The sequence below is a fragment of the Protopterus annectens genome, chromosome 6.part0 (assembly GCF_019279795.1).
Source record: "Protopterus annectens isolate FY-2018-M chromosome 6.part0, PAN1.0, whole genome shotgun sequence".
NCBI classification, from domain to species: Eukaryota; Metazoa; Chordata; order Ceratodontiformes; family Protopteridae; genus Protopterus; species Protopterus annectens.
The window spans coordinates 1,466,609,088-1,466,634,406 of NC_056737.1; the positions used below are offsets into that span (position 1 = coordinate 1,466,609,088).

General features: G+C 37.1%; 1 protein-coding gene across 1 annotated transcript in view; it reads right to left on the bottom strand.

Annotated features, from left to right (window-relative positions):
* LRP1B (LDL receptor related protein 1B) overlaps positions 1-25,319 on the bottom strand; it is a gene marked incomplete at its 5' end in the record, with an annotated part of 5,941,474 nt that overhangs the window by 1,603,849 nt on the left and 4,312,306 nt on the right. The gene's annotated exons all lie outside the window — the stretch shown is intronic.

The window sequence follows — 25,319 nt, forward strand, 5'->3', positions numbered from 1 at the left end:
TTATCTAACTGGAAAACTCCCATTTCTGTTTCATTCTTGAGAAAAAATAAAAGCCAAATAACAATAGAAACAAATGATAAAGCATAACAGTGTAGTGTGGCTAGTCAGAAGCAGATATATGCAGCTAATCATATTCACAACCCCAATTTGGAACATTCCTTTGACCAGGTTGACAGATATCATCATAACCTCAGTAGATACAGAGACAATGATAGATGAAGGGCTAGCATCACCCTCATCTATTCTTAGACTTTACTGACATCAAGGGAGCAATTGAGAAACACTGGTGCATTATTAGCGAGATCAAGACTCTGAATAATATCCTTTCCCAAAATCGAAAACAAAAACATAAGGTACTATGGAGAAAGAAGAGCGCCAATTAAAAACTCGCAACTTAGGAAAGGCAGCTATCAATGTGGCCCACCTTTCTGTAATTATTGCAGATTCAAGAGCAACCAGGGCATTTTCTTTTGTACCAACAACCAGAAGAAATATTGGAGCACAGTTTAGAGTAACTGCAACTCAGACAAAGTTGTTTACAGAGCACAATGCAAGCTTTTTCCAACTTTTTATGTTGAAAAGACTGTCAGTAAGTTAAAGACCAGGATGACATGTCACTGCACAAACATGCATCAAGGCAACCCTACCAACTCTCCAGGCCAAACAAGCTAAAGAAAACATTGAAAAGAACCCCTTCACTTTTCTTGCATTGACAGGATTCACTATGAGGAGCCGGGCAGCAATAAAAATGACAGACTAAAGAAGAAGGAATTAGAATGGAAGATTTGACTGAGACCAGGAAAACCACCAGGCCTAGATATATATATATATATATATATATATATATATATATATATATATATATATATATATATATATATAAAATTGAGTGTATGTGCATGTATTCCTAAGTATATGTGAGTAAATCTGTTTCTGGCTCTGAGTGTGTGTGTGTGTGTGTGTGTGTGTGTGTGTGTGTGTGTGTGTGTGTGTGTGTGTGTGTGTGTGTGTGTGTGTGTGTGTGTGTGTGTGTGTGTGTGTGTGTGTGTGTGTGTGTGTGTGATTCTACCATTGTTTGAGACACTGTCTCTCTCTAAATCGTCATCCATTAGTTTATGTATAAAAAACACACTGTGTGTGTCTGTGTGTGCTTGGGTGTCTGTGACTGTGGACATTAAATACTTCTATTCTGAATATTTTAGATGTAAAATATGTCCTCCATTAGCAAATTACATAGTCTACAGCTCTATGAAATGTTAGGCAAAAGAACTATTTTACATCAGAAATTTAAAACAATAGTATACCAATAGTAAAACAATTAATAAGCTTTGTTGTGAGACTAAACAGTTTGCATTTTTTGTAGGCCTGATGATGCTGTGGCTCTACCTTTAAAAAAGGGAGTGTCCCGTAACTAGGTCTTTGTGACAAGTAACTTCTTTAGTAGTGCATTTGAACAAAAGATTGTTCAAGACAGTAGCCTGAATGCCAAAAGTCTGAATTACATTTAAATGAAACCAAATGGATTAAAACTATTTGACTAAAAATTCACCACAATGTAAACATGACATAATACATGTTTACACGCAAGTTTGCTGTTAGACAGACTCTGCTGCACTTTGTGATACAGGGAAGCTGCTACAGTCCACTCTATGCATTAATCTGATGAAAACCAGGGGGCGTGGTCTCACAATTCACACCAATGATACAAATAAAACTAAAATAAAAAATGTGCACACAAATGAATCACTGAACTTGCCAAGTAAATTTCAGGATCATGTGACAAACAAGCTTTCTTGTCCTGGGTCATGATTCTACATAATCATCATCTAACAACAGGCCTCACCTTGAACACACAGCAATTAGGGATGTGGGGCTTCATTCCCAGGCCCGTTTTCTATTTCCATTTGTAGTTGGTGCCTTTCATTGCCATCTTCCCCATAGTAGATCTACCCTGCATAAACTATGAAACATATGCTGACAGACACATGCACACATGCACAAAGGACTGGTAATATTTCCCAGTACTACAGCTTTCCATACTGGCCCAAGATGATCACTGCCATCACTCCAGATTATCTAACTGAAAAACTCCCATTTCTGTTTCATTCTTGAGAAAAAAAAAGCCAAATAATAGAAACAAATGATAAAGCATGACAGTGTAGTGTGGCCGGTCAGAAGCAGATATATGCAGCTAATCATATTCACAACAACCCCAATTTGGAACATTCCTTTAACAAGACTGACAGATGTCATCGTAACCTCACTAGATACAGAGACAATGATAGATGAAGGGCTAGTATCACCCTCATCTATTCTTTAGACTTTACCGACATCAAGAGAGCAATTTAGAAAAATTGATGTATTATTAGCAAGATCAAGACTCTGAATAATATCCTTCCTCAAAACCAAAAACAAGAGCATAAGGTACTATGGAGAAGGAAGAGCACCAATAAAAAACTCGCAACTTATAAAAGACACCTATCAATGTGGCCCACCTTTCTGTAATTATTGCAGATCCAAGAGCAACCAGGGCATTTTCTTTTGTCCCAACAACCAGAAGAAATTTGGAGCACAGGTTACAGTAACTGCAACTCAGACAAAGTTGTTTACAGAGCACAATGCAAGCTTTTTCCAGGCTTTATGTTGAAAAGACTGTCAGTAAGTTAAAGACTAGGATAACATATCACTACACAAACATGCATCAAGGCACCACTACAAACTCTCCAGGCCAAACAAGCTAAAGAAAACATTGGACAGAACACCTTCACTTTTCATGCATTTACAGGATTCACTATGAAGAACTGGGCAGTAATAGAAATGACAGACAAGAGAAGATATAATTAGAATGGAAGATTTGACTGAGACCAGGAAAACCACCAGGCCTGAATACCTCATTTTCCATTAGCTATGTGCTGATCCTTAGGAAATTGGACCACCACAACTATATATATATATATATATATATATATATATATATATATATATATATATATATGGTAACCCGGAGCAGCTTTTATATAAAAAAAGAAAAAGAAGAAAGAAAAAATGATTAAAGATATAATCCAACAGCCTAAACAGGGGTATCTCTTATTTGGCTAAATAACTACCAAGTGAGCTCCATGTCACCCACAAGGGAGTAAATCAACCATGGATAATTAGCAATATCTAACCTATTTGATATGAACAATTCTAACACTGGAACTATTAGCTGTAGGAATCAATACATGAATGTAGACCCAACTCCTGCAGGCAGATCTGTGGAAGTTATGTGAAAGCACAGTAGAGTCAGCTCCAGAAAGTTGAGCTCTTGTTCTGCCTTTGCATTTATTGATAGGTCAACACACCCAGCATTTTTAATCCTTTTTGTTTTATCAGTTTATAATGGTTTAAGTTGGGAGTGTCAGTTTGCTGGAAGGTGGTATCCATGCATAGGCAATATGTAGATTGCTTTTATAATAAAGAAAAATAACTGTAGTTTAAAAAGTGGTAGATTAAGGCACATTTTTAAATGGACTTCATTTTGCTTTTCCACTATAGTTTACTGCACTTATGTTTAACATGTTTTAAGTAAATTTATTATCTTTTATTAGATGTAATTGAAACATAGGTGTTATGTCTTTGGAAATTGTTAGATATGTTTAGGAATGTACAAATACACATGCACAACTATTTTCCAGTTAAGAGTCTAGAATGTGCAAACAAAAAAGTAAAAGATTTTGTTTTATGTCAGCTCTAATCTTTCCAGGCTGAACTGGGAAGTTACGAAGAATGCTGTATAATTAAAATGTTACTGGTACTGAAATTTACAAGGTGAAAAACAAGAAGGATTCATGTGCAGCACTAAGCAAAAAGCAAGGCAGTCTACAGAAACCCTATTTGATTTGTTTGTGTCTTTCGGCTTTTCCCGGTTAGGGGTCGCCACAGTGGAACTCAGGTCCGCTAATGATTGGCAGTTGATTTTTACGTACCGGCTTGCCAGGCCTGATGCACAACCTTCAATGAAGGTAAGCCCATTCATGCATGTCTCCATGCAGAAGACACTCTATCTGAGAATTGAACCGGACAGCATCTTACTGTGAGGCGACAACGCTACTGCAGCACCACCACCGCGTAATTGTAATAAAGTGTCACAATTTTGCATACATGTCATTAATAATCTGCTTCCAGGTAAATACTAAAAGTAATACAAATCTCAGTTACAACCAATAAATGAGCCATGGTATGCAGTTCAAATACATTATGCAGGTCCCTTGCCAAGCAGCAGTAAACATCTTTTTAAAATGGGTAGTGGCAATTCCTTCTAAAACTATGACAGCATAGGCAACAGCAGAAACTTTATAAAAAATATTTTCTATTATTAGGGATGGCCAAAAGTTATCAAATCAGACAATGGTCCACAGGTTGTTAGCAACCTAATAAAGCACATGTGTAAGACCAAAGTGTCACAATCTGGTAACAGCCAGAGAGCAGGCATACATTCAATTCACACAGCATAAAGTATATAAACAATACTGCAATAAAATGCTGTATAATAGAGGAAAAAGGGCACTTTTCAATTTTACACTGACTGTGTAAACAGTACTGCAGAAAAGACTAAAATAAAGGTACAAGAAAAAAAACATATTGGTCTGTATCAATAATTCAGTAATTGTTAAAAAGACAACCATGATTTTATTGTACCATAAACATGTACTGTAGTAAAACAAAAATACCAAAAGTACATTTTAATGTTTCAGTAATGTTTAATTTGAGTGTACATTCCAACTACGTATGTACAAATACAAAAACATTCTATACAAACAAGCGTATGTTGTACAATAAATGGTTCAATTTGTAAATAGCATTCTTCAGTGTATAAACCATGTTTTCTATCTAAATGGACACTTTTGCATTCAAGTTTTAAATTGTTCACAGAAATTGCTCCTCAATTCATTTATATGTATAGTAATAAGTCAAAGCTTAACATTTGTGACATATGTGTTTTTTCATAAAACAAGACTGCAATGCCTTTGCAATAACATTCACAAGCATTGTCAATGTAAAATCACTGTACAATGCATCACTATAAAGAGTTATATTCGGCAATAGCAAAATACAGCTCATGAGTGTAAAACATTTTTACAGAATGGTCTTCAAAGAAAAAAGTTGTTAAATTAAATAATTCATCCAGTTCTAATAGTAATAGTTGTTATCATTGTGTTGACAATATAAAACTGTGTTAACTTGCTGCATCAAAAAAAACCTAAAGGTTTTGTTTCCTAATGTGTTTCATGTAATCAGTGTTTTTAAACAAAACAAAGGGAATTGTTAGATGTGTTTAGGAATGTATAAATGCACATGCACATCTATTTTCTAGTTAGATGCATATAATAGTCAGTTAGATGCATGTATTTCTGTTTGCTAGCATACATACATTAAAGGGTTAAACTGTTCTTAGCTGAAAGCAAGGAAAAAATCAAATAAATAAAGGGGCATTCATTCATTCATGCAATGTAACATGAAGTTTGCTTCAGCTTGAGACAAGCTGAATGTTCAGTGTCTGGAACATGTTTCAAGGACTACAGATAAGGATCTAGGTGCAAGTGAAGAACTGTTACGTAATTCACCTTGAAACAAGAACAGAAAGGAGCCAGACTGCATGACAACAAGTGTGGGGGTATCCAAAGACAGTTTTCACACAGACCAAAAAAGACTCCCTAAATACCAAAGTAATGACTTTGAAAGTTCCCAAAAGACTGTTTTCATAAGAACGTATATATGTGAGATGTAATCTGATTTCTAGGGAGATCTGTCAGAGCTGTTTTATGGAGAACATAATTTATGCTGCATTGAAAAGAAACCTGAGGACATTAAACCCTGCAAGCTAAACAGTATTGTATGTCTTGTCTGTTATATAGACAGTTACTTTAACAGTTATTGTGCACAGTTTAAAAGGTAAATAATCTGCAAAGTTTATGTGCAATCATCACACTTTGTTTTTTTACAAGGCATGTAGCATTCAACACAGACATCTAAACATCTACAATTAATTTATCAGAAATAGATAAAACTTGTTTGGCAAGGCAGTGTTTGATTGCACCCTCACTGGTGATTTATCCCCCACCAATGGGACCATTCCTGAGGGCAGACATTTCTTAAAGAATACCCCCTCTCTTGTTGTGTCTTTCAACTTTTCCTGGTTAGGGGCCGCCACAGCGGAACTCTAGTCCGCTAATGATTGGCAGTAGATTTTTACGTGCCGAGTTGCCAGCCCTGACGCACAACCTTCAACGAAGGTACGCCCATTTATGCATGTCTCCACACAGAAGACGCTCTAGCTGAGAATCGAAAAGGACAATGTCTTACTGTGAGGAGACAATGCTACCACAGCACCACCGCCGCAGACTCTGAACAAATGAAATAGGTGCATGTTGTTACATGCTTTAACACATTATCTGAGCAGCACTCATCTGGCTGTAAACTTGTATTTACAAGTAAAGAGAGATCTTCAGACAAGAAGCAGCTTTGAGAATCCTACTTTCATTTTTATTCACCTTTCTTTTGTGTGATACTGCAAAGAATCTTTCCACCTCTATAATCTTTTGGATAATGTGGCAATTCAACAGGGACACTGCTAGTTTATTTTTCCTATAAACTGTGAGTTTTTACACCAGTGAGATTTTTCACAGAGGTTTTTTAAGTTGGTTCAACAACCACAGGAAGTGGATTTGCATCTAGGATTTGGTTTGGAAGGCACTATTTGTTTGGTTTTCTTTTGTTAAGTTCTCAACCATTTCGGCTAAGGATTGTGCCCACATCCTCCTCTGTTCATCAGCTACATCACAACCATGGCAATAGGGACCAACAGACCATCTTGGCTTAATGGGTTTCCTTTACAAACTGGCATTGGACCTTAAAAAATTCAGTGAAGTTGGCACTGAAAACCATGAAGTTAGTGAATCCAGAGAGAACAGTCAAGTATCCCTGGAAAAAATGCTTAAAATACTCAAAATCCTGCAGTGCGAAGATGATTTAAATCACTGCCTTAGTAAAAAAAAATATTTCCAGTGATCGTTGGCTTGTAAAAAAAAAAACATGTGGCAAAACATGGACCAGAACCTGATAACAGACTGGAACAAAGCCTTGGAAGAAACAGGACTGAAATTAGTGGAAATGTGACATAGGCACAACCAGGAATAAATGGAATATACCCAAAAGGAACTAATGCAAATTGAGGAAAACGTGGTCAAACCAAGGGCAATAGAAGAAGTAAGAGAGACAGTCAACACCTTTGAAACCATGATCAAAGGAAGAAAAATTAGAAAAATCCATTGAGACATACTAGATTAAAAAGATCCAACAACATAATCCAAGTATCATTTAATGCATCTATATCATATAATCAACAGCTTAGCTTGTTGAATGCCTAAACATCAACACCTAAGCATCGAAATCTTATAATATCGAATGGCCACACACGTGAATTCTTTCTTCTGGAAGGAATTCGCTAGGCCATCTGGAAACAAAATAAACAAGAAATCCCAAACATAGTTGGGGGCTCTGCCCTACACACCCCCGATGTGAAGGGCTGTTCCCCCCAAACACCCCCTAACTAAATATACCAACTCCGAGATTGCTCTACATTGGGGAAAGGGCAAATCCCCAATAACAGCAAAGTGACTTCTTTCCAGAGGAAAGAATTGGCATACGTGGCCATTTGCTATTCTAAGCTTTTGACGCTTAGGTGTTGATGTTTAAGCATTTGACAACCTAAGCTGTTGATTATGTAATAATAACCCAATTTAACAAGGATATGCAGCTACAGGCCCCATTACAGACAGCACTGTTCATATTCCTCAGTATGCAACAACACAAATGGACCCCAGAAAGCAAGTAATGAACATCAGAACTTTTCCATGTGTCAAAAAACAAATGAACTAGACCCACTGTCATGGACTCTTAAACCAAACCCAACACAATGGACCACCAACTTATACAAGGACCAGCAGAAAGAACAGAATCAGACACCATCCAGCATTCCACAGCAGAAGAAGGACACTACACAACCTACATCAAAAGCTCACCACTCACAGGACCAGTACCAACTATAACTGGACAGATCACCACAAGGAACATACCACCAGACAGACAAAAGTTAGTAAGGGAAAAGAGATCTGAAACATCTCTGGCACCTCCTCAACACCTTCAACAGCAAACAAGATTGGATGAAGAGAGAAAACAACACACGATTTGGAACCACTCCACAAAGCCACTAAATTAGACTGAATACAAAGTCCTGAATAAAGGACTGACCTTCAAACCACACCAAAGGAGCGAGCTGGTAGGCACATTCATTGATCTGAATCTCTTTAGAATGAAACTTAACCTAAAAATATTTTTTCATGACAAAAACAGCATGACAACAGCAACCTCACTGACTCCAATATACCCAATATCCCTTTAAGAAAAAAAAAAAAAAAAACTAACAATTGTTGCCCCCCCTCCCAACCTCACCATCAGCACTTTTGAGAACAAATGTGAGGCAGACATCCAGAAGATACTGAACAAACCTACTAGGAGGAAATTCTACAATCTGAACAAGGAGGAAACCAGAGCACTGATCAACCTAAACAAGGATAAAACAAGGAGAATGATGAAGTTGGACAAAGGAAGGGGCATTTTGGTCATCAATGCAACAAGTTAAAGCACTACAATCCTGAACATGCTCTCAACAACCCTACGTATTATGAAAACACAGATGTGGGCATGATTGCATATGCCTGTGAAGAGATGCAAACTGAAATCACAAACCTTAACAAGGAAGGACTTAGTAATATATTTACATGAATTTCTGACAGTCACACACCCAAGACTCCTAAACTTTATTGACATTCCCAAGGCCCACAAGAATCAATTTGACCCTTCTTGCAGACTGGTGATAGCCAGTGGTGGCTCTACCACCAAAACCTATCTCTATATATCTGAATGTGCAGTTCAAGCCCCTAGCCAAAAGTAACAAATCATTCTTACTGCATTCCATGGACTTCCCGAGAAAGACCGAGGAAATCCAAGTGATGCATGACTCCATCCTGGTCACAATTGATCTCAAAGCATTGTACAAAGTCCCCCCACATGATTGCTGCATATAGGTAGTAATCAAAGCTAATAACAAGGAGTGGGAAGCCCTGCCCAAGGAAACTGAATCCATAGGAAGGCTGGTAAAACTTCTGATTAACAATAACTATTTTCAATTTGAAGATATATTTTAAACAAACCACAGGGATTGAAATGGGAACAGACATGGCCCCCAGCTTGGATGACACCGCAATGGGAAAGTGGGAAGAGGAATATGGTACAATTCCTCCTTTTATCAACAGATGGCCTGTCATCTCCACTTTATCGATGACATCTTTATTATTTGGAATGGGAACCAGAATCTTATTAAGCAATTTCTGGAACACATCAACAATTCCACAATGTTCCTCCACTTTACCATCACCCACAGCCTCCATACAATTAATTTTTTGGACATCCAGATTAGTAAAAATCTGGAGACAGTATTACTCAGCAATGACTTGTACAGAAAACTCAACCGAGTCAACTTGCTACTCCACTACAGCAGCATGCATCCATGGAAAACAAAGATGAATGTAATTAAATCACAAGGAATAAGAATAGCAAGAGTGACTAAGAAAAACGAATCATTCACAAAAATATCATAGAACTACAAAAAGACTTTATGGTACAAGGATACTGTAACCATGTTATGAAACAAATCATAGAACCCCATCATTATTCATAAAGAAAGCAATGACCCCAGTTTGGAGCACTCCTTTGACCAGACTGACAGATATCTCAGTAACCTCACTAGACACAGAGACAAGATAGATAAAGGACTAGCATCACCCTCACCTATTCCTTGGACTTTAACAGCATCAAGAGAGCAATCAAAAACAACTGGTGCATTATTAGCAAGAACAATTATTTTTATTAATTTATTTATTGACATTTGGTAACCAGGAAAGTCCAGTAGGTCAGAAACTCATTTTCAGTGGAGACCTGAGGAAAAAAGCTCCACAATGAGTAAAATAGCAACATCAGATTACAGAAGATAGGTAGTTATAAAATTTTAGAAAAAAAGAATTTAAACTATATAAAAATATAGACAACAATTATCACATCTTAGCAAACTTTTTTTTACAAATTCTGTAGCACCTTCTATTTAACATAGAGGTGAAGGTAAAGATATCTTGCAGAAAAAAAGACAAATTTAATTCAATTTAAGTAATTTGCCTAAAAACTGAGATATGCACTAGTACCCACTTGCTATATATTTTTTTTCATCAGGGAATGAGTTAGGGAGAAATAGTAGGTGAATTGGTCATTAGCGATTGGTTATAGCTTTGAATAGAGGACTAATACGGAGAAGATTATCTGACATTAAGGGAGCAAAGGCATGTGGGGTTGTAAAGATAGTAGCTTTTTAGCTAGGCTTTACAAGCATTACGGGAATCTAACAATGTAATAGGTGTTGGTGAAGCATTCCATAATTTAGCTATGGAATATGAGTATAAGCTTTGACTTGCTCTTTTGTTTGGTTTTGATATGATCAGAAGTTGTTGATTTGTGGACTGTAGATTTCTAGAGGAGGTATAGGGTTGAAGAACTGACAGTAGAGCAGGGCATTTTTCTGGGTTATATACTAGCTTGTGAGCCAGAATTAGTTGGGTGTAAGTAAGCTATTGGGAGAATTCATACCAATTAAGCATTTTGATAGCTTGGCAATGATGGGTACAGTGTTGCAAGTTGGAGGCAAATTTTGCAATTTTGTAGTAGCAGCATTGCAGTTTATTAAAGAGGGAGCAGTGAAGGTTTGTGATGATGGGAGTACTGTAAAAGAGGAAGGGAAGTAGTAAAGGGTTGGCCAACTTGATTTTTGTGGGTCTATCCATGTACTTTTGATGCCTGTAGAGTTTACTTAGTTTAAAGTGAGTTTTTTCTATAGTGTTAAGAATGTGTTGCTCATAGGAGAGTTTATTGTCTGTTGTTTTGCCAAGTAGTTCTGCAGAATGAACAACCTGAATTTCTGTTTTATCTTGGGAGTAAAATTTAAAGTCTTGTGGGGTTTGGTGGAGAGAATAAGTAGTTTTTTTTTTGGCATTTAGAAGTAATTGAGAGTCATTATGCCCAGTTTTTATGGATCTGAATACTTTTTTGGTTAGTTTTAGGAGATCTTGAAAGTTTTCAGAGGAAGATATGCTTGTGGAATCATCTGCATATTGGACAAGTGTGTTTTGCGGGGACACTAGATGTAAATTGCTTATGAAAATACTAAAGGATGAAGGTCCGAGGATGAACACTTGGGGTACTCCAATTTTATTTAGCAGATAGGTATATTGTTTGTTTTGCCATTTCATTGATTGTTGCTTTTTTGTGTAAGTAGTTAGCAAACCAGGACAGCATATGCAGGGAACACCCTATTTCTGACTGTTGTTGAAGTAGTTTGTTATGTGGCACTGTGTCAAATGCCTTGGATAAGTCCAACAGGTCTACTGAAGTTATTAGACCTGTATCTAAAGCCTTGTTTATGGTGCCTGTAAAGGTAAGGAGGGCAGTGGTTGTGCTATGGAATGGGTGGAAACCATGTTTTATTGGGGCAAGGAGGCTGTTGTCTATGAGGTGGTTGAGTAGTTGACTGTGTATACACTTTTCTAATATTTTGGAGAGTTGAAAGAATAGAGATCGGTCTCTATGTATTATGGTCATTTGTATTACCGCCTTTATGGACTGGAGTTATAATTGAATTTTTCCAGATTTGTGGGACGGTTCCTTCAGAGATGAATCAGTTTATTAGAATACTGATGTGGTATGCTGTTGCATCAGCAGCAATTTTCAAGTATTTTGGAGGGAGGCTGTCAGTGGATAGGGAACAGGGTTTCATTTTTTTTTAAGTTTTGGAATTAGAGAGGCGGGAACAGTTATTAGGGAGAAACTATGGATTTCTGGTGTTGCTGCAATGGTAGTTTCAAGTGATGAAGATGGTTGCTTGCCTGATGTTTGTATTATTGTTGGTGTTTGGATTTGAGTTTGTAGGGGGTTCAGGAATGGGTTTAAAGATGGTGTCAATAAAGTAGGAGTTGAAAGTGTGGGCTATATGTTGCGGAGTCATGTCAGGGGATGGAGATGGATTTTGAGTGGTTCTGGGATTGAGGAGAGAAGATACAGATTTCCAAAAATTACTGGGGTTGTTTTTATGGATGGATAGCTGTTTTGGATTGATGACTAGTTTTTTGGCTTGGTTCCTGAGCTGTTTAAAGTTAGATTCATTTGTCAGGGTTTTGTTACTGTGCGAGACTTTCCAGGCTCTATCCCTAGCTAAAATGAGTAGTTTTGTAGGTTTAGTTAACCATGGAGCATGGCTAATTTTGATTCTTTTTTTTTGTGTAGTGGCATCGGAGTTAAGGGTACCTAGAAAGATTTTGTTAAAATACTTAACAGCTTCATCTAGTTGTACAGAATGTAAAGGGCTCCAGTTATGGGCTTTTAGAATGGTGTTAAATGTTGCTGGGTTGAACTTAGTGAGGTTTCTGGGTTGTTTTATAGATCTGGGGTTTTGGTAACTGGGTTTGGGTTTTATATGTGAAAGCACGTAGATGATCACTCAGGGAACTGGGGAGGTAGTCTGAGTTAATGAATTTGTGTGGATGGGATACAAGGATCCAGTCAAGGGTTGTTTCAGGTTATTTTGTACTCTGGTGGGACATGTGATAAGTTGCATGTATTTGTAGAGATTAATGCTATTTGTTGGGGAGTTTAATTCTAAGTTTTCCAATTTATGTTTGTATTCCTTAGTATTATAATTTCAGAGGATACATTGTGTGTGTTGTCCAGGAGAGGAAATCTTCAAGGGTGGGGATATTATGCCCTGGTAGAATATATGTGGGAACATGCAAATCTGTTTATTGTCATTTATTTGTAGTACTGCTACAACTGTTTCCAGATTGTTAAAGGATAGTATGTTTTCTGGGAAAGTTGCAATAGTTAATGAGTTGCAATAGACTAGCGCTACCCCACCACCTTTCTTTAGAAGCCTCTCTTTTTGTAATATATTGTAACCTGTTGGGACTATTTCTGTGTCTGATATATGTGTCTTGAGCCAGGTCTTGGTGATGGCTATGATGTCTGGGGAGTATTGTTCTAGCCAGCTATGACATACATCAAGGCACCCCTACAAACTACTTGGTCAACACACTAAGGAAAACATGGGACACAACACCTTCACATTTCGTATCACTAACAGGGCTGGGCTTTGCTTTCCCACTACAGTTTACTGAACTATGATTTTTTGAGTATATTTGGAATCTTTCATTAGATGCAATTGAAACATAGCTGTTAAGTCTTTGGAAACAGGAAAAACTTGCTTGGCAAGGCATTGTTCTAGACTGCACCCCCTGTGGGGATCCATGCCCCACTGATGGCACCACCCCTGAGGGCAGACTTATCTTGAGGAACAGCCCCCTCTCTGAACAATTGAAATAAGTGCATGTTGTTACATGCTTTAACACATTACCCAAGCAGCACCTATCTGCCTGTAAAGTAATATTTACAAGTAATCAGAGATCTTCAGACACGAAGCAGCTTTGAGAATCCTACTTTCATTTTAACCACATTTCTGTTGTGTGATACTGCAAATTAACTTTCCACCACTATATTATTTTGGAGAATGTGTCACTTCAATAGGAACATTGATAGTTTTTTTTTGTTATGTAAGATATGAGTTTTTAGACTGGTGAGGTTTTTCAAGGAGGTTTTTTAATTTGGTTCCCCAACCACAGGAAGGGGATTTACCTCCAGGATCTGGTTTGGAAGGCATTATTTGTTTGGTTTTCTTTTGTTATGCCCTTAACTGTTTAGGCTAAGGATTGTGCCCACACCAACCTACCATCATCAGCGACAGCACATAGTAACAGGGACCAGTAGACCATCTTGGGTTGGTTTCTAATCACTATTCAGAGTACATACCCTCTTGCAAGTTAATTAATATGTAATATATAAACAGGATAAAAAGTACTTTAATCAAAAGTGAATATATTGGAACGCTTAGTTAAAAGTAAAAACAGAAATAAGTCTGAAGAGAAAGTATTGCTAAAAGAAGAATCTGGTTAATAGATAAGATGTGTTAACTATAGCAAACCAGAAGAGCCACTGGGCTCTATCTACACTGTCTGAAGTTTTAGCACATAGCAGACAGAAACACTAATGCAGAAATAAACGAGACTTGGGAATAAACCAATTTGTCCAGAGACTCTTAAGTGGTTAATTGTTAGAGTAAAGGTGGGCACAGGGGGTGTAAATGTTTTGGGGGGGTTATGGGGTGTTAGGGTTGAATAGGAAGTGAAAGAGTTTAAGTAGATTACTGGACAATGAAGGGTTAAGTCTGGATGGATGAGTGCTGTGGTGGAAGTGAGGTAAGTGTAAGGAGGGACTAAGTGGGTTTTATGTGAGTGTAGCTGAGTTGGGAGGTCAGATTTAGATGTGAACTTGCCGCCTGCCCTTCCTCCCTCTTTTTATGGCATCATGGCTTTGATTATTTCTTATGTATACATTAGTTGGTTAAGTGGAGAAGAGGGGCAAGCCTCAGCTGTTCCCCCTCTGGTGTTGGGCTTTGCATTCAAGGAAGTTGGTTGGGGATGGAAGTCAGAACTGTTTTAATAAGTTTAGATTAGTTTAGATAAGTTAGTGTAAGTGAGCAGCTGAGGTAACGCTGCTTATTTTGGAGCAGGGTGAGCGGGATATGCTGCCCTGGTGAATTGTTACATGGATGTTCATACTGTGATTAATAAATCTAAGAATGTTGTTCAATAAAGTTGCGATTAAAAAGTTTTAATAAAGTTTGTTAAATGTCATTTTGGTGTGGTGTGAGATATTTGGGGGGACTGGGACAACTCACTTTTACAAAACAGCATGCTTGATCTATACTTAAAAAAAATCTTGGCAACACTCATTGTAAACATATTTGATCTTAGCCAAAAGAAAGTTGATGACTGCCAGTTCAGCTCTGGAGAATGATGATCATGCCATGGGAAGATGTCCTATAATGGATTCACAATGTAAGACATACCATTAAAATCCTTCTTTCAAACTTTCCTTCCTTCAAAGAAGTACAGTCATGGTACATTCTGGAAACTTTATATGCAGTAATGCACTGAAGTACAGTCATTGTATATTCTCAAAACGTTATATGTGGTAATGTTCATAGGTTCATAGTTTCATAGGTAGGTACTAGGCTATTGGCCCTAGGGCCTATATAAGCGTAGACAAAAATGTACCCTGGCTTTCACCACCCAGAAAAATTACTTTCCTGTGCCCCTGTCGAGCAGAAGTGATCCCTGGGGTGAATTTCCTATTTCCCATCCAATCATCAAGATTTTTCTTGAAGAGTGCTATGTTTTGCCGAAACTATTGTTGTCATGTTTTAGTTAGTGGGTTTGTTTTTCTTCCTTCTAGGTAACAATCTGATGCACAAACAAAAGATTTGGAGCAAAAAATTATTTACTCATTGTAGCTTCCTTCCCCAGAAGAGAAACTTACAAAGTCAAGATATTTTATATATAGTTGTACTTTCCAGAAGAAAAACACAAGTAAGCACAGTTGCAAATCTGATAAATTGTGCAGAATGACAAGCACAAATGCTGTATATGTTTTGATCACATATGCACACTCAAATCCTGCAACCTTATTTTGGAATAAAAATAATTACACATTTTGTAAGGTTTATGGGTGGTTAACAATATATATTTTTTACATTTAGATCAAGAAGCTGTGGTAGATTTCTACACAAACATTGCAACCTTATACCTACCCTACTAAAACTGTTGTACTTCATGCAAACTTGGAAGAATAGAGAAATATTCAGTTTTGCATCAGCACAAATATATTTTCCAGTACTTGACAACTGTGTAAAGAATATTAATGCATTATTAAGGGGGGGGGGGGTTATGGCTTTGGGTATTAGCTAGTTGGTATCATGTTTCACATTGGCTCCCATGGGGATGCATGACAGTCCCTAGGATACATAAATAATCTCAAATCCAGTGTAAACTGCAATGACCAAAAGTGGAAGCTTACATAAACACATAAAATCTGATTTAGAGAAAATTTTAACTTCAGTAAGGAAGTCTTGGCACAGGCACTCCCTTATTCACTCTCCTACAGACATTCTTAAATTCATACACACATATGCACACTCACATCCAAAAATGCACATATAGACATGCAAGCAACATGAAACATCTCCCACCCTCAAGTGATCACACTTATGGACAAACTCACTCATTTACACATACACACACACGTACGCTACCAACCCCTTAATTAATCCCCCTACAGAGAACAACTAGGAAGAAACACAGCCATACACATGCATACATTTATCTGACACTACTCATTCCCTTGCAGAAATACACAAACACACACACACACACACACACACACACACACACACACACACACACACACACACACACGCACACACATATTCTCACACACACTGCACACCACAACATCTACACTGCATCTTACCTGACCTTACCTACAGCTCCACTTCCTGTTGCCTGCCCTTACCTGTGACAATGTCTCCCCCCCCACTGGCCATAATGGAGAATGCAGACTTTTGACTATGCTAACCATGCAAATTTTTGCAGCTCAGTGAACCTCTGAATTCTAAGACTAAGCATCCCCCTTCTGGCAGGCATTTCTGGGGGAGAGTACATGCATAATGAATATTTATCACGTTCTTAGAATGCATAAATTGCATTTAGCCTAGCGATACCGATGACATATCAAAGTAATTCTACTGATTATATAGAGTTATTGAGGTGGACCTGTCTCTGAATCAGAAAGGCCATCTTGGAATGGTTGGCCACTCTTGTTAGAGCTTACCACTTACAGTAGCCCTTTCTGTATCCTAAGAAATTTGTCATGCTGCCAAAATATATACTAAAGTATGGCATTGTGTAAGAGATACATTCTTATTTCAGCTATTCACAACATTTTTAATGTCTCTTCATTTAATCATTTTGGCATTGAGTACCTTATTTTCTTGGGCTTAGTTAAGAACTCATTTCTTTAGAAAATAGTTAAGATCTGTCAGTTTATCTCTGACGTATCTGTTAAATTTGGTGACTGTCTTTTCTTTTATTCCATGTTTACTGACAAAAGGGGTTATTTTGAAACTCTGCATTTTTAACCGTTATCTGTCCACCTCATCTATTTTATTTAGTTTAAAATTCCAATTTCTTGTCTTTTTTTGCTCCATTAAGGATCAAAAAGAAGTTTTTATTCTCCCTTTAGATATTCTGTGGATTAATCAAGCTTCTGCTACTTCTTGCTATGTGCACATGCTGTATGAAATTCTGTGGTGAGATAGTCTGTTCACAAACATCTTTTATATCTCCAATGTCAGGTGGGGCTTTCTCCCCAAGAACTTTAATTTGATTAAAGGGGATATTGAGGAATGATTGAGTGAACAATGTTTTCTTCTTTATTTTGTTTTCTATTAAAAAGATATGCTGAACAAAATCATGTACTGCCTGGGGGAGGGAGGCACACTTTTGGGAAATGAACATGTTTACATTTCAAAGTCAGTCACAAAGCTGGTCAAAATTTTCAAATCACTATGGATTCTGCATTCATAGTTTGCTCCTTGATCTTGCAAAAACCTTTCACATAATCCTACCTCTTTGTATTAGAAAAAGTAATATGAAACTAAAAAAAAAAAATCAAACCTTCTTGTAAATAGCTACACAACTGATTGTGTAGTAAAATCAGTCAGTAAAACTCAAGAAGAAATGTCTGATGAATCAGATATTAATATCGAGCATTAGTTTTACATATCAAGTCTTGGCAACAAAAATGTTGATAGTAATATGGTAAGATTTTCAGTCATATCGTAAGTGCCTACATTCATAATTTAAAATTAAGATACAGTAACAACCAGATGATATGCCAGGAATGCATTGTTAATAAATGCATTCTGGAAAAATCAAGCAAAGTCTGGTTAACACATACAAAATTACCAAAAACAGATAAGCACTATAGAGAAAACAAGAGACTGAGGTAAAGTTATAGATAATGATCTCATTTCTGTTTTATTTCAAGAGTTTTATTAAAATCACACATATGAAATTAATAAAACTGACACATAACTGGTGTAATCAGTCATGCAGAAAGCATTAATCTGCCATCCTCCCCCCCGCAACAACTGTTGAAGTATATAACAACTATATACATTATTTAAAATGTCCAGCAAATAATATCTCAACAATATCAAATCGGGATCAAGCTAGCAAATGAATAACATACAGCCCATATGCCCAAGTGATATTATAGATCACAAGCATACTACCCATATTGGTCGGAAACTTGTATGCACTTTGAAAGTATTAACAACCTTTGGGGACCTCACTGAGGGAGTGAGCTGAATTCAAAGAAGATGTTCCCTATCTGGTGGAGTATTATACTTCTTAAGAATTCAATTATCTTGATGAAACCAGCAAGACTCCAATGCACCTCTAAAATGGGCAGATAGTGCTCACCCATATTGCTGGACCTAAGCCCATAATCCATAATTCCCAACCCAATGCCAAAGAATGAGTTTCACCAAACAAAAATAAAATAAAACAAAATAAATTAAAATAAACAACAGGCTACTGGTCCACCCAAAGTGTTTAATAAAATCTAGGGCCTCGGCCACAAGACCTTCATGGAGTAACAAACACCACAAAATACACACATTTATATATAAAATCAATTATATAATTAACTAATTAAACAGTTAAATCAAATACTACCAATTAATTTCACAGTTTATACCTGCAGGCACTAAAGTATTATACTTTAAAATCAAGAGATTCCTTATAAAGAAGTTGTTCTTTCATAGAAAGGCCAGCACTTATTCTAAAATTATTTTTTTCAAGAACACTACCTTGCAACAACATAAAATCAATGTTATGTTTTTGCATGAAATATACAGCCACAGACTTCATGTTGTTTTTTGATATCTCTAATGTATTCTAGAAACCTCACTTTAAACATTATTTTTGTCTTTCCAATATAAAATAGGTTACATGGGCACTGTAAAGCATATACAACCCCATTAGTATTACATGAAAACAATCCTGTTGACATAAACTTTACATTATTTATCATCTTAAAAGAACAAACTACATTATAACAAACTGCACAAGTGTTACATGGAAAAGTGCCAGTAATAACTGGTTGTCTTACTATATCAAGATTGGGGGAAATAAATGTACTGTAGACCAGCATATATTTCAAATTGTATCCACGTTTGTATGAAACACAAAGAGACCCCCAAAACATGTTAGCTAGTTCATAATTCTTTGTAAGAAAATTCCAATACTATTTCAACCCATTACTCATTTTGTCACTCAGAACATTATAAGTTGTTACAAAATACATTTGTTCTTCATATCATTGTGTAATCTATCACTACTTTTACATAAATACTTATTCCTATGTGACTGTGATTCATTATTCTGCTTTAAAACCTTAAAAAAACCCTCATTAATCACATCATAATCATAACCTCTATTCAAAAACATGTTTACCATTTTGAATATTTCATCATAAAAATTGTTGTCTTTATTACAAATTCTCAGTAGTCTCAGTAGTCTTAATAATTCCCCATAAGGTGATGAAGATTACATTTTCCATGTAAATATTGCCCTTCATCCAAAAATTTTCTATGTATAGAAGCACATATTTCACCAGTATTAAAATGTCTCAAAGACAGGTCCAAAAATACTAGTTCAATACCATATTGTAGCCTATCAAAAACTAAATTATACCTTTTAGATTGTAAATCAGAAACAAACTGTGCCATTTTGTTTTGGCTGGCCTTACAGATAAATATTAAATCATCTTTATATCAGTAAGAGTGCATTACATATTTGTCCATAAACTGATGTTTAAACAAAAAATTACTTTCAAATGAAGCCATGAACAAATTAGCGTACATGGGGGCAAAAGATGCCCCCATAGCTGTACCTTGTACTTGCCGATAAATTTCATTATCAAACATAAAATAGTTGTTGAAAAGACAAAGATTCTACAAGCTCTGCAACATAATGAGTTAAAGGACTATGACCCAAAAACTGATATAAAGACTGAATACCCTCTATATGTCTGATGCTTGTATATAAAGTTCTTACATCTAAAGTAACTCAATACATGTTCTCTTCCCATTTTAACACAGAAATCTTATTAAAAAAAATCAAAACTATGTTTAATATAAGAGGGAATTTTGAGAACAGATGGAAGAAGAAATTGATGTAATAGCCCAATATTATGTAAAAAATATTTACAAGCTGAAATAATTGGGCGGCCAGGTGGATTATTTGAATCTTTATGAATTTTGGGCAAACAATAAAACATGGCAAGATTACAACCAACAACTGAAAAGTTTCTATCCACATCCTCTTTGGATAAATATATCTTACACCTTATTTAGCAAATCTTGATAACATCTTAATGCTTCATTATATGAAGTAGAGTATTACTCTTCTCATAAACCTTGTTGTTCATAGGTTCATAGGTTGGTACTAGGCTATCGGCCCTAGGGCCCATACAAGCCTAGCCATAACAATTCAATGCCTATTTCTTCTCACAATATTTATTTCCCTGGACCCCTGTCATGTAAGTGTTCTAAACAAATACTTACATATTGTGTGAAATGCAAGATAACTACTTTGTTTTCTTTATCCAAGAGTTTAATAACCAAGTTCTTCACATTACTAAGCCCATAATCCATAATTCCTAGCCCAATGCCTAAGACTGGCCAAAAAATCAGTTCATCTTCTTAATGAGGAATTTTCAAAACAGGCAGACCTTGGGGTAACACCAGAACACATGCATGTTATCAGCCTCCACTTTTTCACATCTCCAGCAATTAGATGAACTATATAGTTTCTTGCTGATCTGTTTGACTGGGGTATAATACAACATAAACACCATCTGGAACATAGTTCATAGTATTTGGGCTTTCTCTTTAATCTACTGGAGGCCGGCCTGATGTATGCCAACTGGGATTTCTTGAGATGCACAGTTTCTTGTGCCCTCCATCTAGTAAATACAAATCACTTTAATATTTTTGTTTTCTTCTTCCACATGTACTTATAAATCAAACGCACTCTGCCAATTTTTATACTTCAACTTGTCCGGCAGTATAACACTGTCCTTCATCTTATGCAAATGGATGCAATTATCCCATTTACTTCTTAACTGGAAATAAGTAAACCATTCTTTCTGAGCTACGTCAAACTCTTCCCTTAGAGGTTAAACGTATTTTGAGGTAAATCATAGTTTGATTACAGGTGTTAACTCCAGCTGAACATGTCTCTACCTATCCAGAGGTTTTGGAGTTCTCAGTTACATCTTTATTAACTTCTAGGTGGAGACATATCATATCAAGTGGCCTTCTGCTCCTGGTTAAACCGCTGAAGCTTATGACACCTCCATAGAAAAGTGTAATCCAGTTCTGCCACATTGGCTATTGAAAGTGAATTATAGACTAATTAGGGAACTTTACAGTGCCGCCAAGTTAACACTCTGTCTAATAAGATAGTGGAGTTGAAAGGCAAGGTCATATCTTGTGAGATATGTTACCCCAAACCTCAACACAACCCTGAAATATAGGCAACCAAAGAAGGGATTCTTCTATTCTGCAGCCTCCCCAGAACCTCCTAGTCAATTTGCCCATGTCAAACACTGCCTTTAGGACGATTTGGGGGTATTTAGATGCCTTTACAAGATAAAAGAAAATGAGGCATAATCATGGTTTTGGTTTTCAGTGCTCTAATCTTACCCTGTATTGTTTGAAATCCTAAGAGTTTGAGCAGAAGACTCTGTACTTTGCTTAGTAAAGTTCCCCCAATTTGTCTCCATTGTATTTTGGACTGAAGCCCTATATTTTAACCTTACGTAAGAGGCTTCTGGAACTACTGTGAGTCTGCATCTCCCCGTAAAATATGGCACCATTTAATTTGTAATGATGTATGTCTTCGAGGTGCTGCAACTAAGGCCCGGTGCCTCCCCAGACTGTTTAAATAGCTCTGATACCTTTGCAAAGCATCCTGATAAGTTTGTGAATATGAACACACAGTCATCTGAGAACATAAGAAACCTATTGGTAGTTATTTGTTTGATATTGGGTATTCATCACTCGTCTTATCCACTAAGCTATCGCCGCCATTTCCAACAAGAAAAGTCCCAGTGAAAGAGGGCAGACTTGTCAAGTTCCCTCTCTATCATGGTAGCCTTAGACAAACCACCAGTGAAAAACTCTAAATGAAGGTAAAGTATAGGGTCTCTTTACGCATTTTGTAAAGGTGTCTCCCATCTCTCTGTGGTGTAACACATGAAAGAGAAAAATCCTAATGAATGGTGCTAAAGGCTTTTCTGATGTCTAATAAAACCATGCCCTCTTTACGTGCAGCTGTCAAATTAATCCAAAAATGTTGAAATACCTCTTCAGTTATCTACCACCTCTCTGCCTATGACAAAACCGTTTCATCCTTGGATTATTATTCTTGGTAGAACTTTTCCAGAAACAGTGCCAAGGTTTTGACAGATGTTTTTCAAACTAGGTTAATAAGGGAAATTGGATGAAAATCCACAACCCTTAGATCCTCATTGGTTATTTTAGGCAATACTGTTATTGATGCCTGATTGTCATTTCCATCCTGGTCTCCTATTGCTTTGTCATGATTAAACAGCTTTGTTAAGGTCTGCACTAGGACAGCTCTCCTTCCACACACACATTTATAAAATTCTACGGGAAAGCCATCTATTCCTCATGCCTTATTGACATTAATCTTATCCACTCCCTCCGTAACCTGTATGCATAAGAATGTCATATTTAAAGTTTGTTGTTCCATCATGCTTAGTGATTTATCTCTAGCAACCTGGAATTCCCAATCCATTTTAGTTGCTGATGTTGCAACTTTATATGGGCCTGTATAATAATTCAGAAAAGACTCTCTGATATCCTCTCTTGTACTATGACAGGATTCCGATTCACTCTAATGGTTAAGCTTTAAGTTCTGCTAATCTGGCTTAAACAAAACAGGCAATGTACCTACCATCTTCTTTACCTCCAAGCCACCAAAAGTGTCCCACCTTAATAATCCTGCCTTTATCTTAGCAATTTCCACCAGACTGATTTGAGACCAAATAGCTACCTCACAGATTGGTTTAGGATTGAATAGCCACTTCCTGATCTCATAGAGAGGCATGGACCTTTTCCTCTGCTAACCAACTCTTAACTTCTTTTAATTCCCTCATTTTCTGATCTAATATATCCTTCCTAAGTCTGGAGATGATGCATCCCCAATCCATAATTTTACTCTCCTATTGCATTAGAATCAGAATTCCTGTGTATCACATCTGCTATAGGAGATCTGAACTTTGCTTTACTACTAGCTTTCTACCAATTAATGTGTGCCCATCTCCAGTTCCTCTCTCTCTCTCTCTCTCTCTTGGGTTCTGTATCTCAAGATTCACTATGACTATCAATATCAGAGAGAGAGAGAGAGAGAACGAGGGTGCCACAGTGGAGCAGCAGATAGTGATGTTGCCTCACAGCAAGAGGCTTCATGGTTCAGTTCTTGGCTAGGGTGCATTCTTTGCGCAATTTGCATGTCCTCCCTCTTTTTGCATGGGTTCTCTCTCACATGCCAAAGACATGCAGTAGGTGCATTGGATACTCTAAATTTGCCATAGGCATGAGTGTGTGGTGTTGAGGAACTACCATAGCTGGGTAGCCACCCAGCGGCATAACAGCTTGGCTCTAGATAATTGTCACTGTTGAAGTGACACCCTGACACCATTTACAAAAATGGGAAAAAGGAGCCGTGGATGGATGGATGGATGGATGGATAGATGGATGGATGGATGGATGGATGGATGGATGGATGGATGGATGGATGGATGGATGGATGGACTGAGAGGTTAATATCATATACTGTAACAGAATGCAATCTGTTCCTAGAGTGAGCCTGATTAACAATGTCACATGGAAGAAATTCCCTCCATAAATCCAACCAACCTTCTTTATTTCTTCACTGGCTTAAGAACTTTTGACATTGTTTATTCCTTTCCCTATCTGGAATAGTCTGTCCTTCTGCTCACTAATTGTGACATTGAACTTCCCCATCAACAAACTTAAGTTGTTCAGGTTTGTAATTTTCTTTCATAACTCAGAAAATCCCTAAAAATGGTCACAACATCATTTGGGAGTAAAGAAGTTGTCAATAACCTATGTCTTTGTTAACATACCACCCAACATCTAATCGCACTCCTTTTGATATGCATTACTCATATGTTTAAAGACATATGGAACAGTATCAACACCTCTTTATCCAAGCCACTGGTGCATGGTCAGTTACCACTGCTGGGTACTACCTTAAACAAAATTTGTCACCTTCCCTTATTTTATACTTTTTTATTGCAAGGCTACTGTTTGTTCCCCTTCCCTCTTAATTTTTTGCACTATCCTTACTGCTCCTGTTGAGTGAAAGCAACTAATTATATTCCATGAAAGGACCTTTAGTTCAACATTTTTATTAACAACATTAGTCCTGATGTGATTTTCTCTTTTCCCGTTAAATGCATTTTGCTGGAAGTCCTCCCTTTACTCAAGGAAAATCCAGGAATATCCCACAGCTTTGAGCCTAACTAGTCTGTTTGGGTAATAAGTACTAGAAAAATTCACTTATCAGCCTCAACAAAAGGTTGAGATCCCTCATCAAATCCTCTAAAGCTAGCTATGAAAACAGAATTGCAGCAGATAGTAAAGACAACCACAAGGCCTTCTATAGTTATGTAAAGAATCTCCATGGCAATACCCAGATTTGCTCTGAGCTACTGCACAATGGTACCTCCTATACCGAGCCAACAGATATTGCAAATAAAGTGGCGGACAGACTCAGTGCTAATTTACCCCTCCCCCCTCCCAAAGGACCAATCACAATACCAGTAGATTGCCAGGCACCCTATATTACTGCTGCACAGATTAAAACAGCACTGTCCAAGGCCAGGAATACAGCTTCTATGGGACCTAACAGTATCCCTGCCTGTGTTCTACATGAACTAAAGAGTGAACTGGCACCTCACCTGTGTGCCCTGTTCAATCACAGCCTTACCTCAAGCTTTGTCCCTACCAAATGGCGCACTGCTACAGTCATCCCTATCCACAAAGGAGGAGCAACTACAGACCCCGGGAACTATTGCCCTATTGGCCTGACAAGTCTGATATGCAA